Genomic DNA, 13,193 nt, shown 5'->3' on the forward strand with positions numbered 1-13,193 from the left:
TGTTTTTAAGGCAAGGGTAGATACATTTTTGAACAGTAAAGGAATTAAGGGTTTTGGTGAGTGGGAGGGTAAGTGGTGCTGAGTCTCAAAGATCAGCTATGATCTTACTAAATGGTGGGGCAGGCTCAAGGGGCCAGATGGCCTACTCCTGCTCCTAGTTCTTCTGTTCTTGTGTTCATATGAAACAGAGTTAACATTTTAATTCGATTTGATTTATTATTGTCACATGTACTCAGGTACAACAAAATGTGCAGTCTTATGAAATCTACAGGCAGATCGTAATATACAAGTGCATCAGGATAGTAGAACAGTCTGCTATGACTCTTCTGAAAACTTAACAGTTTCTCTCTCCAAAGATCCTGAGCTTCCCCAGCATTTTCTGCTTTTATTCCAAATTTCCAGCATTTGTCTCCTGTGGTAGATGCACCTTGAATGAAGAGTATTAATATTCGGGATGATACAACTGTTCTGACCCAGTATAAGAGGTTTTTGCAATTGAGCTGTATCCCTTCATTGTTTTCATAAGTATTGTTGCCACATGAATTCATCAATAATGTGATAATCATTTGGGAAGTCTGTCAAATAACAACAAACTTGAGCCTCAGGTCATGGGTATCACCTTTCTTCTTGAACGTTGATAAATTTATTCTTCATTTCAATATGGCCTCAGTCATTTGCTTAATGAGTGAATTAAGCACAGATTGGCTTGTCTAGTAAATGTTCACCATGGCTGGGAACAATCTTATTATCAAAAATAATGCTATGGTGACTTTGACAGAAAGGAAATGTCCCAGCCCTATACATTGTCTGCAAATGAAACTGTAGCAGATGGCTTAGACTGCATCTGCAGTGAAGAAGAGGTGCCAAAGACAAATCTTGTCTGAATAGATAGAATGTTGATTTCTGCTGTATTTACAATGCTATGCCAGCAGTGGGAACAGCTCCAAAATAACACCCGGCCTGGATTTTATTGCATTACATTTGTCTATAACATGACAGCAATTGAATCTCAAGTTCTTGAGTTCTTATTCCAGTAGCATAACCACAACCTTATGTATCATACCATCAGCAATGTGCTGTTCAAGAGAGCCACAAACAGATATCAAAGCTTTATAGCTTTGCTGCGTTAGCCTCAACCACTTTAAGATCTCAAATAGCTCAATGGGCTTTAGCTTCCCCTTATTATTTAACAAAGACAAAATATGCAGAGTTTTGTCAAAAATGGTGATTACAATTTTAAAAGAAACAACAGTTATTGCAACTGTTTTCCAGTGAGTAAATTTCATCAGAGCAATGTTGATGACATCTGAAGTTTTAAAGGCTGACATGCAAACTTGATTGAAGAAATAGCACACAGTTAATGTTCATTAAGTTTATAATCCTTAGAAAATTGTATTTTCAGCCAAGAACTCTGGAAGAGTACAGATACACATTTCATGTTTAAGACTAAGAACTGAGACATACTATGTAGCTTTGTGATTAGTGTCTTGCTTTCCATAGATATCACATGATGTAAAAACATCAGTTCAGTCTGAGCCAATAACCGCGCACACAAGCTTATTTTGTTCAGCCAGTTTCTGAGCTGGAATCTATTAAATCCATGTGGTTTCAATTTAAAATTGTGGAGTGGCACAAGCTATAATGGAGAAAGCTTTCATAGACATTCAAATTCTCTACAAAGATGGGAAACACCCATAATTAAACACACACTTCTCTCCATTTATAAATGCAATGCTGTTCGGGGAAAGATTCTCAGAAAGTTACTATGACAAAACATCTGGAAGACGTTTATCTTTCATTTTACCGTAGTATATCCTAAAATTTCAGAAATATGACAGAAAACTAAAAGCATTCACAAATATTCATAAAATATATTTCCATTAGCACTATGCTGGTATATTCTATATGAAACATAGTTTTCTAATGAAAATAGCAAGGGCAAGAGAAACTCAGTAAGTCTGGCAGCATTTGTGGAGAGAGAGAGATACATTTCATGTCCGATATGACTTTTCTTTAAAACTGTAGTCAAATCCAATTTTGTCTGCCTGTATGGTGAATGTTAAAACTCTCTGGCACTATTTCAGAATAGAACAAGAACTTTCTCCCCAGTGTCTTAACCAATATATACCACAAAGTTAACATTGCAAAAAGCAGATTAGTTATCATTGTTACATTGTTGTTTGTGGGAGCTTGCTGTGTATAGTTTGGATGCTGTGTTTGCTACATTACAAGCTTTGAACATGTTTAATTGATTGTAAAGTAGTTTGGGATGTCCTGAGACCATGAAGAGCACTATGTAATTGTACATTTTCTATTTTACAAACAGCCAGCAGCTACGAAACAATCTGTTTTTCATCTGCTATCAATGTGTTCTTTTAAGAAGTAGAACTAAGCACAAAGCAGAGTTGTCTATTTAGTAATAAAAAGTTAATGAGAAAGCTCTGAAAATAATTAAATTAGTTGCGTGTTGAATACTAAAAATTCAAAGAAACAAACAATGCTGTGAGGTTGTAACCAACAAAACTAGAATAAGGACCTTTGACATAATGTAGACTTGATGAAGTCAGTTAGAATGGTCATAAGGCAAACACAATGAACAAAACTCACAGATAATAATGTGCATGACTGTATTTTACAAATTCAGTTTACACAAGACAATTTATCAACAATTATTAAACTCAGACAAAGATATGCTGGAATTTCATGGCCTGCATTTTCAAAATGAGAAAATACTATTTACAACTGTCGACTGACCTTCCCACAACTAGGTACAAATAATTACAGTTTGGTAAGATTAGATTCCCTACAGTGTGGAAACAGGCCCTTTGGCCCAACAAGTCCACACCGCCCCTTGAAGCATCCCACCCAGACCTATCCCCCTATAACCCACACACACCCCTGAGCACTATGGGCAATTTAGCATGGCCAATCCACCTAGCCTGCACATTTCTGGACTGTGGGAGGAAACCGGGGCACCCGGAGGAAACCCACGCAGACACGGGGAGAATGTGCAAACTCCACACAGACAGTCACCCAAGGCTGGAATTGAACCCAGGTCCCTGGTGCTGTGAGGCTGCAGTGCTAACCACTGAGCCACCGTGCTGCCCCTGCTGCTCAGCTGCACATTAGACAGTTTTATACTTGGAATGAAAAGGATAAATTCTCTTTCAAAGACAAATTACAGTGAATCCTGTAAACACAAAATATGAACAGAAAACACTGAAACTATTCAATAAGGTTTGGAAGCATCATGAAAAGAGAAAAGCAGAGTTACTGGGTGAAACTAACACCCTGTCTCCGCGAGGTAAGTGGGACTGTTTAATCAGATGGGAAATGTGGTATGGCAGACCACTTACTACCTGCCTCCCTCCAATTAAATATTGGGCAGGAAGGCTCAAGCACATCATTCTTTCTGGAATACTAACTGACGCTTTCAGGTGGGCAATTATTGCGTGGGGGGAGGCACAATAGCCTAGTGGAATTATTGCTCGACAGTTAATCCAGAGACTCAGATAATGTTTTGGGGACCTGGGTTCGAATCCTGCCACGGCAGAGGGTGGCATTTGAATTCAGTAAATGTCTGGACTTAAGACTCCAACGACAACCATGAGTCCATTGTCAGAAAAATCCACCTGGGTCACTAATGTCCTTTAGGGATGTAAATTGTTATCTTTACCTGGTCTGGCCTACATGTGATTCCAGACCCACAGCAATGTCAATGAGCAAATAGGGATGGGCAATAAACAGTGGCCTAGCTCATCCTGTGAATGTATTAAAGAATACTTAAGGCCCTCATCCTACTGTCAATGGCATTTCACCAGTTTTGGGAAATCCAAAGATGGTGTTTTCCCTCCAACATGTTACCACGAGCTGAGGAGGAGTGAACGTGTAAGTTCTCTTCCAAGCCACTCACCATCCTGACTTGGAAATAAATCACCATTCCTTCAGTATTGCTGGATCAAAATCCTGGAACTCCTTCCCTACAGGTATTGTGGGTCTACCTTTTATAATAAACCTATGTCCCCTAGTAATTGGCATTTCTACCCTGGGTAAAAGACTCCTACTATCCATCCTAGCCTTGCCTCTCATAATTTTGTAAACTCCTGTCAGGTCACCTCTCACCTTTCAATGTTTAAGTGAAAACAAACCAAGTATATCCAATCTCTCCTCATAGCTAAGATAATAAAATGTGAGGCTGGATGAACACAGCAGGCCAAGCAGCATCTCAGGAGCACAAAAGCTGACGTTTCGGGCCTAGACCCTTCATCTCTCTGATGAAGGGTCTAGGCCCGAAACGTCAGCTTTTGTGCTCCTGAGATGCTGCTTGGCCTGCTGTGTTCATCCAGCCTCACATTTTATTATCTTGGAATTCTCCAGCATCTGCAGTTCCCATTATCTCTCCTCATAGCTAACCCCTTCCAAACCAGGCAATATTGTGGTAAGAGATAGTAGGAACTGCGGATGCTGGAGAATCTGAGATAATTTCTCTGAAGAAGGGTCTAGGCCCGAAACGTCTGCCTTCCTGCTCCTCTGATGCTGCTTGGCCTGCTATGTTCATCCAGATCCACACCTTGTTATACCTAATATTCTGGTAAACCGTTTCCGTACGCTCTTCAAAGCCTCCACATCCTTCAGGTGGTATGGCAATCAGAACTGTACGTGATATTCCAAATGTGGCCAAACTAAAGTCCTGTACAGCTACAACATGATTTGCCAATTATTATACTCAATACCCTGAGTGATGAAGGTAATTGTGCAATATGCCTTCTTGGCCACCCTATCCATTTGTGCTATTACTTTCAGGGAACTGCGAACCAGTACTCCTCAATCCCTCTGTACATTGATGCCGTAAGAGTTCTGCCATTTACTGTACATTTCCCTCACATGTTATACTTTCCATCACTTCACATTTGTCCACATTCAATTCCATCTGCCATTTCTCCACCCATGTCTCCTGTTGATTCTTCCACCAATGTCCTCATTATTTGCAGCTACCCAAATCTTTGGGTCCTCCTCAAACTTACTAATCACAAAACTGAGATTCTTCCCCAGATCATTTATATATATTGTGAACAACAAGGGTCTCAGCACTGATTCCTGTGGAGCACCACTGGTCACAGATCTCCAGTCTGAAAAATAATCTTTCACTGTACTCTATGTCTTCTATGACTAAGTTAGTTCTATATCCATCTTATCAGCTCACTGCAGATCCCATGTGACTTCACTTTCTCTGTTAGCCTCTGATGAGGGACCTAGACAAAGGCTTTGCTAAAGTCCATGTAGACGACATCCACCTTTCTGTCCTCAATCATCTTCATCACTTCCTCAAAACTCAATCAAGTTTATGAGACATGATCTCCCCTACACAAAGCCATGGTGACTATCCCTAATAAGTCCATTCTTTTTCAAATACAAATAAATCATGTCCAATAATTTCCCTATCACTGATATGACGCTCAGCAGCCTGTAATTTGGCAGATTATCCCTGTTGTTCTTCTTAATAAAAGGAATATCAATGGCCATTCTCCAGTCCTCTTGGACACCCCTACGACTCAAGACAATACAAAACTTTCATACAAGACTGCAGCAATTTCCCATCAGACCCTGGGGACTTGTCTACTTAATGCCCCAAAATATCAAAACACTACTCTCTAGATTCACCATCCACCATGTCCTTCTACTTTGTGAATGCCAGTGCAATGTTTTCATCAAGGACTTCACCCACATCCTCTGGCTCCATGCATAAATTCCCTCCTTTGTTCTTGAGTGGACCAAAAAAACCTTTCCTCAGCTACCCTCTTGCTCCTTACATATGAGCAAAAGGCATTGGAATTTTCCTTAATTCTGTTTGCCAAGATCATTTCATGGCACCTTTTAGCCCTCCTTACTCCTTGTTTAAGCTCTATTAAAAAATGTTCTGTAATTAGACATTTTTCCAAATTAGATTTTTCAGGTTCTAGAATAGTGGGTAGTAATCTGGTGTTTGCCTCCCATGGCGTGTATGGGTTGGCTGCCACTTCACGCCATTGAGCTCTACATCAATTTGATTGGACTGATTGAGATTTGTAACTTGGTTCTGTTCATTTGGAAAGGTAAGGACTGATTAGATATGTTGACACGGCTTTGTGCATAGGAAATCATATCTCATAAACGTGACTCCCTTGTCCGCTCCACACTGCCCTCCAACCCCACCACACCCGACACCTTCCCCTGCAACTGCAGGAAGTACTACACTTGCCCCCACACCTCCTCCCTCACCCCCATCCCAGGCCCCAAGATGACATTCCACATTAAGCAGATGTTCACCTGCACATCTGCCAATGTGGTATACTGTATCCATTGTACCCGGTGTGGCTTCCTCTACATTGGGGAAACCAAGTGGAGGCTTGGGGACCGCTTTGCAGAACACCTCCGCGCGGTTCACAATAAACAACTGCACCTCCCAGTCGCAAACCGTCTTAACTCCCCCTCCCATTCCTCAGACGACATGTCCATCATGGGCCTCCTGCAGTGCCACAATGATGCCACCCGCAGGTTGCAAGAACAGCAACTCATATTCCGTTTGGGAACCCTGCAGCCCAATGGTATCAATGTGGACTTCACAAGCTTCAAAATCTCCCCTTCCCCCACTGCATCCCAAAACCAGCCCAGTTCTTCCTCTCCCCCCACTGCATCACAAAACCAGCCCAGCTCGTCCCCTCCACCCACTGCATCCCAAAACCAGCCCAGCTTGTCTCTGCTTCCCTAATCTGTTTTTCCTCTCACCCATCCCATCCTCCCACCTCAAGCCGCACCTCCATTTCCTACCTACTAACCTCATCCAGCCTCCTTGACCTGTCCGTCTTCCCTGGACTGACCTATCCCCTCCCTACCTCCCCACCTATACTCTCCTCTCTACCTATCTTCTTTTCTCTCCATCTTTGGTCCGCCTCCCCCTCTCTCCCTATTTATTCCAGAACCTTCTCCCCATCCCCCTCTCTGATGAAGTGTCTAGGCCCGAAACATCAGCTTTTGTGCTCCTGAGATGCTGCTTGGCCTGCTGTGTTCATCCAGCTTCACACTTTGTTATCTCATAAACTTTATTGAATTTTTGATGATGTAACCAAGAAGATAGATGAGGGCAGAGTGGTAGACATAGTCAACATAGACTTGAGCAAGGCCTTCAACAAGATTCCACATCGTAGACTGTTTAGTAAAGTTAAATCATATGGAATCCAGGGAGAGATAGCCAATTAGATACAAAATTGGCTTGACGGTAGGAGACAGAGGCTGGAGGTAAGTGGTTGTTTTTTTGAATTGGGGCCTGTAACCAGTGACGTTTTTGCTGGGTCCACTGTTGTTTGTCATTTACGTAAATGATCTGGATGAGAATATTGGAAGCATGGTTAGCAAGTTTGCAGATGACACCAAATTGATGATATAGTAGACAGTGAAGAAGGTTATCTAAAATTATAAAGAGATCTTGATCAATTGGACCAATGGGCTGAGGAGTGGCAGATGGAGTTTCATGTAGATAAATGTGAGGTCCTGCATCTTGGTAAGGAAAAGCAGTGCAGGACTCAGACAGTTAATGCTAAGGCCATGGGAAGCGTTGTTGTACAGAGAGATCTAAGGGTTCAGGTTCAGATCTCTTTGAAAGTGACATCATTGGTAGACAGGGTGAAGAAGGCAACATTTGCCACACTTGCCCTTGTTGCTCAAATCATTGAATATAGCAGTTGAGAGATCTTGTTGGGGTTGAAGAGGAACTTGATGAGGCCGTTTTTGGAGTACTACATACTATTCTGGTTGTCTTGTTATTAAATTAGAGCATGTTATTAAATTGGAAAGGGCACAGAAAAGATTTACTAGGGTGTTACTAGGACTGGAGAGTTTGAGCTATAAGGAGAGGCTGGATAGGCTGGGGCTTATTTCCTTGGAGCATAGGAGATTGAAAGGTAACCTTAAAGGTGGTTCCTAAAATTATGACAGGTGCAGATAACGTGAATAGCAAAGATCTCTTCCCTCGAGTAGTGGAGTTCAAAAACTAGAGGGCATAGCTTTAGGCTGAGAAGGGAAACATTTAAAATGGACCTGCGGGGCAACTTTGTCACACAGAGGGTAGTGAGTGTATGGAATAAACAGCCAGAAGAAGTAGTAGAGGCATAGTTACAACATTTAAAAGACATTAGACAGGTACATGAATAGGAGAGATTTAGAGGGATACGTGCCAAACACAGGCAAATAAGATTACTTGAGTTCTGGAAACCTGTTAAGCACGGGCAAATTGGGCTGAAGGGTCTGTTTCCATGCTGTAAGACCCTGACTCTGCTCTCGCAGTAGGCAAATTTATTTTCCGTCATTGGTATAACCCTGCTGGTCTCTAACTGTGATGCCTGCTCTGGGGTACTTTGCCTTTCCTATCCCTTTGTTTTAAGAATGGGGTTTCCTTTAGTCTGTTCCCCTTTCTCTAGAATACTATTGGCATCACGTTCAGCCTTCATTGTCAACAAAATTTGCTGGAAAAACTCAGCAGGTCTTACAACATCTGTGTAGAGGAATCAGAATTTATGTTTCGGGTCCAGTGACCCTTACTCAGAATGGGTGGTAGCTAGGAAGATGTCAGTTTAAATGCAGAAGATGGGTGGCAGGGGTGGGGGGAGGTGCGGGCGCGGTGGTGACCAGTAAATGATAGGTAGAGTTAGAGCCCAAAGAGAGAAAAGAACAGTTGGACAGACAAAGGCGTGGGTAATGATTGGGCTCAGAGAGTGAACAGCTGTTAATGGAGATAATAAAATGTGAGGCTGGATGAACACAGCAGGCCAAGCAGCATCTCAGGAGCACAAAAGCTGACGTTTCGGGCCTAGACCCTTCATCAGATGATTTTATTATCTTGGATTCTCCAGCATCTGCAGTTCCCATTATCTCTTAACAGCTGTTAATGGAGGCTGTTTGTGGCTAACAATAGCTTCTGTGTAATAGCAAGTTATGTGATAACATGGCCTGGGTTATGAGGGTTGGGCTGGGATGTAGCAGACTTCAAGCCGTAAAGTTATTGAACTTGATATTGAGTTCAGAGGGCTGCAGGGTCCCAAGCTGAAAATGAGGTGCTGTTTTTTCAGCTTGCACTGAGCTCCACTGGAACACTGCAGCAAGTCAGAGACAGAGATATTGACCAGGGAACAGGATGATGTGTTAAAATGGCAAGCCACAGGCCAGGCTTTGCTTCATTTCCCCAATGTAGAGGACAGCACATCAGGTACAGGGAATGCAGTAGGCTAGATTGTGTGAAGTGTGGGTAAAATGCTGTTCAGCTGAAGGTATCCTTGGGCCCTTGGATGCTGGGGAGGGAGGAGACAAATGGGCAGCTATTACACCTTTGGTGATTTCAGGGGAAGGTGCCGCAGAGCTCGGGTGGGAATGGGGACGGTGTTTAGAGTGCAGAAGGAGAGGACTAGGGTGGCCTGGAGGGAATGGTCCCTGCGGAAAGCGGACAACAGAGGGGAGGGGAATATGTGTCTGGTAGTAGCTTCTCACCGGAGGTGGCGGAAATGGCATCTGCTGATCTTCTGGATGTGGATGCTGGTGGGCTGGTAGGTAAGGTCAAGGGGAACCCTATCACTGTTGTCAGAAGGAAGAGAGGGGGTGAAGGCTGAAGTGCAGGAGATGGGTCAAACTTGGTTGAGGGCCCTGTCAACAATGGTGTTGGGGAATCCTTAGTTGAGGAAGAAGGTGGACATTTCGTAGGGTCCCTTGTCAAAGCTGGCCTCATCGGAGCATATGCTATGGAGACAGAGGAACTGGGTGAATGGAGTCTTTACAGGAAGCAAGGTGCAAGGATATATAGTCCAAGTAGCTGTGCGAGTCTGTGGGTTTATTATGGATATTAGTGGCCAGTCTATGCCCAGAAATAGAAACAGAGATGTCGAGGAAGGGAAAAGAAGATTCAGAGATGGTCTAGATGGAAGTGAGGGCAGGGTGGAAATTGAAAGTGAAATTTATAAGCTGTTTAAGTTTCAGAAGAGAGAGAGGGAAGCAGCATTGTTGATATCAACAGTCATGCCTGACCAGACACTACCATCTTTCACGCCACAGCCTTGCAGCCCAAGTTTCCATGGGATGCCTGAGCCAACAATTTTCCTTTATATGGCCTAGCTTCTAATATTAATGCACTTTGGGCATTTTACCAATCTGTATCCCCTTGTTAATGTCAGGCAACATTCTGTGTTCTGTGCCTGGCTGTCCTTTTCTGTCCAATTTATCTCAGCATTACTTACTGCTCTGCTTCCTTTGGTCTGTGAATGTTTCCATGACCCCAGTCTGCCCTGAGCTCTTGGCTTTGCCAATTGCCATAGCTCTGTTCTGTCACATGATAGAAGGGAATGAGGAGCAGCATGCTGAACATGCTCTTGGTAGAAGACTCCTACGAAGACTGTTGTGGAACTTGAAAGGGTTCAATAAAGATTTACAAGGATGTTGCCCGGGTTGGAGGGTTTGGGCTGAAGGGAGAGGCTGAATAGCATGGGGATATTTTCCCTGGAGCACCTCCAGAACTATAAATGGTGGAATAGACTTGAGGTGACAAATGATCTACTCCTGTTCCTAATTTGTATGTTTGCGAAAGGTTCTGCAGTGTCAGTCATCTGTATTTATATTATTAAGCTATATAAAACTTGTTCATCAGGGATACAGAACACTGGCGATTTTCCAAATGAATTGGCTTTATGATTTCTTTTTCGATAAGATAGACTCAGGTATAGATGCTGCAGAAATCAGTACTGTCAATTATTTGCAAAGGTTAGAACTCTAGAAAACATTGACTTTTACCTACAGTAATTAAATCTGTTGGTGAAATGGACATCTATTTTGAAAATTATGGTTAACTTAGAAAAGTGTAAACACTACAGCAGTCCAATACTATTAACCACACCTTACACAGAACAGAATGACAGAATGACAGTCTGTGGTAAAAGGAGATTTGAGTGTCACTTTTCAAAGATTCATGGCCAATGATGTGAAGCTACAGCTAAAGCAGTTGTATTGTCAGTTTTTGGAGTTCTTGGAATTCTTGGAACTAAAAGTCAGGAGACATATGCAAGTCATATTTCCAACTTACCATTTCAGGTTTTATTCTACCGTATAAAGTGAAGATCTCCCTCAAATAATTCAATGGCAAGATGAGATATGGGTTTGCTTTCATTGAGTGTAGCGAAAATCCCTCACTCATGAGTGTCATCTCTTTTACATGAAGCAGCAAACCTGTGGGTCAGAGCAAATCAGAATCATCTGAGCCATGCTAGTGGTCAATGCAAATTACCCCAGGCATCAAGATACATTACCATGTGTGATATCAACGCATTTCTGTTAATCTTCATGTCAATCCAAGAGGATCAATCAGATATACAAAATCTACACTGTCAATGTCTTTCATTAAAATTACTGGAACCACATAATAAAAAGGAATTTAAGAATATTTACCGAAATGTATAATCCAGAGGTCCATGTATAATCGTCTCCAATCCATAGCAGGCTATTGCTGGCCACGTCAATCTTTCTTACTTGTCACCTTTTCCTCATCAACTCATTCTCGAGCTTGACCTGCTGACCTGGAAGCAGATCATAAGTGGCCATATTGGTGTTCAACTCCTGAGGCAGTCTGGTTAAGAGAACCACTGCAGTTCACTGGGATTTTGTCTTAAACCCCTAGCCCTCCCTTATTGTAACCCCTACTGCCATAGCCCTCCGTGATGATGCTGTCACTTTAAAAATGTTATTTTGTACTTGAGTTTTTTGAAGAGAGGTTGTAAAGGCAGATGTGATGAACTGACTACTCAAAACGGCTTAAACAAATAACTTATGAGGCCTTTAGGTTTTTTTTAAATAGTTGTAACAATGGGAGGGGAGTTGTCAGCTCTCACAGACCAAGCTTTCTAGTTTTTTTAGCTGTAGCAGTCAGAGGCTGTTTGCGGTCCCAGAAGAGTGCAAAGATTCAGTAAATGATTCCTGGCTGCTACTTTCTCTGAAATCTCTATTGATGGTCTTTCCTCCTGGATTGGAGAACTGCATATAAAAATCTGTGTCTGAATTTACCTTTTTGCCAAGGGGTGTGTTTATGGGATGTTACTATATTGGAACACATACCTAGTAATTACAGTTATCTATTCATTGGTTATGTTTTCCAGTAGTTAAAAGCTATTCTAAATTCCTCTTTCTTTAGTTTGTATGTCAACTATAGTGTTTAAATAAATTGTATTTTGCTTAACATCGAGTATTTTGACCTGTTGCATCACATCTGGAACACAACACAATATCTATCACTAAAGTAAGAAAAAGTTAGGGTTTAGGATACCTTCTTAAAATATTTTGAGAGCGCCTGGTCTGGCCCCATAGCACCTCCATACCAACTCAATAATACAATCCACTCCTCACAACTACCATGCTGACTTAATCCGAACTCGTTCACCCCAACATCCCCCCACGTAACCTTCATAGCCACTCACTTAGTTTACACCATGGATAAACCCCAGCATCCATGTGGAATTGAAGTAACTCCACAAAGGCCAGTATCCTGACACCAAGTCACTCTTATTTGCACGTGGAGAGTCCTTGACACTGATCCAACTTCCTCAGGGCTGGTTCTCAGTGTGAACAGAGCCAGGGCTTCCTGATTGGACCAGGCTAACCGCCTCAATCAGGCAACTCATATGCTCTCTGAAGTCCACCTAGCTGACTCATGCACACCTAAAAAAGAATGAAATCTATTCAAGCAGTTAATATCTCACAAAAACATATTTTCATTCAGACCCTATACGATAGATAACTTATTGGTTCATATCATCCTTAAACTTCTAGTCAAACTATAAACTAAAACTCCCTGCTGAAATAATTCAAGCCTTTTTTAACTTTATTCATTCAAAGGATGTGAGTATTAATGGCGAGTCCAGCATTAATTGCCCATTCTTAATTTCCCAGAAGACAGTTTAAAGTTAACCACATTGCTGTGGGTCTAGAGTCACATGGAGTCCAGACCAGGGAAGGATGGCAGATTTCCTTCCCTATAGGACATTAGAGAACCAGATGAGTTTTTCCTGATAATTAACTGTGGTTCCATGGTCATCCTTAGATTCTTAATGGCAGATTTTTATTGATTTCAAGTTCCACTGTCTACTATGTCAGGATTTGAACCTGGGTCTCCAGGACATTAGCTGGATCTT

General features: G+C 42.1%; 1 long non-coding RNA gene across 1 annotated transcript in view; it reads right to left on the minus strand.

The window, feature by feature from the left end:
• Positions 1 to 13,193, minus strand: part of LOC125451828 (uncharacterized) — a 165,175-nt gene that overhangs the window by 121,844 nt on the left and 30,138 nt on the right. The window contains exons 2-3 of the long non-coding RNA XR_007247399.2: positions 11,458 to 11,585; positions 11,096 to 11,238 (exon numbers count right to left, since the gene is read on the minus strand). This is a non-coding gene — a long non-coding RNA (uncharacterized LOC125451828). The remainder of the gene's footprint in view (positions 1 to 11,095; positions 11,239 to 11,457; positions 11,586 to 13,193) is intronic.

This window comes from Stegostoma tigrinum, chromosome 5, assembly GCF_030684315.1.
Source record: "Stegostoma tigrinum isolate sSteTig4 chromosome 5, sSteTig4.hap1, whole genome shotgun sequence".
Taxonomy (NCBI): domain Eukaryota; kingdom Metazoa; phylum Chordata; class Chondrichthyes; order Orectolobiformes; family Stegostomatidae; genus Stegostoma; species Stegostoma tigrinum.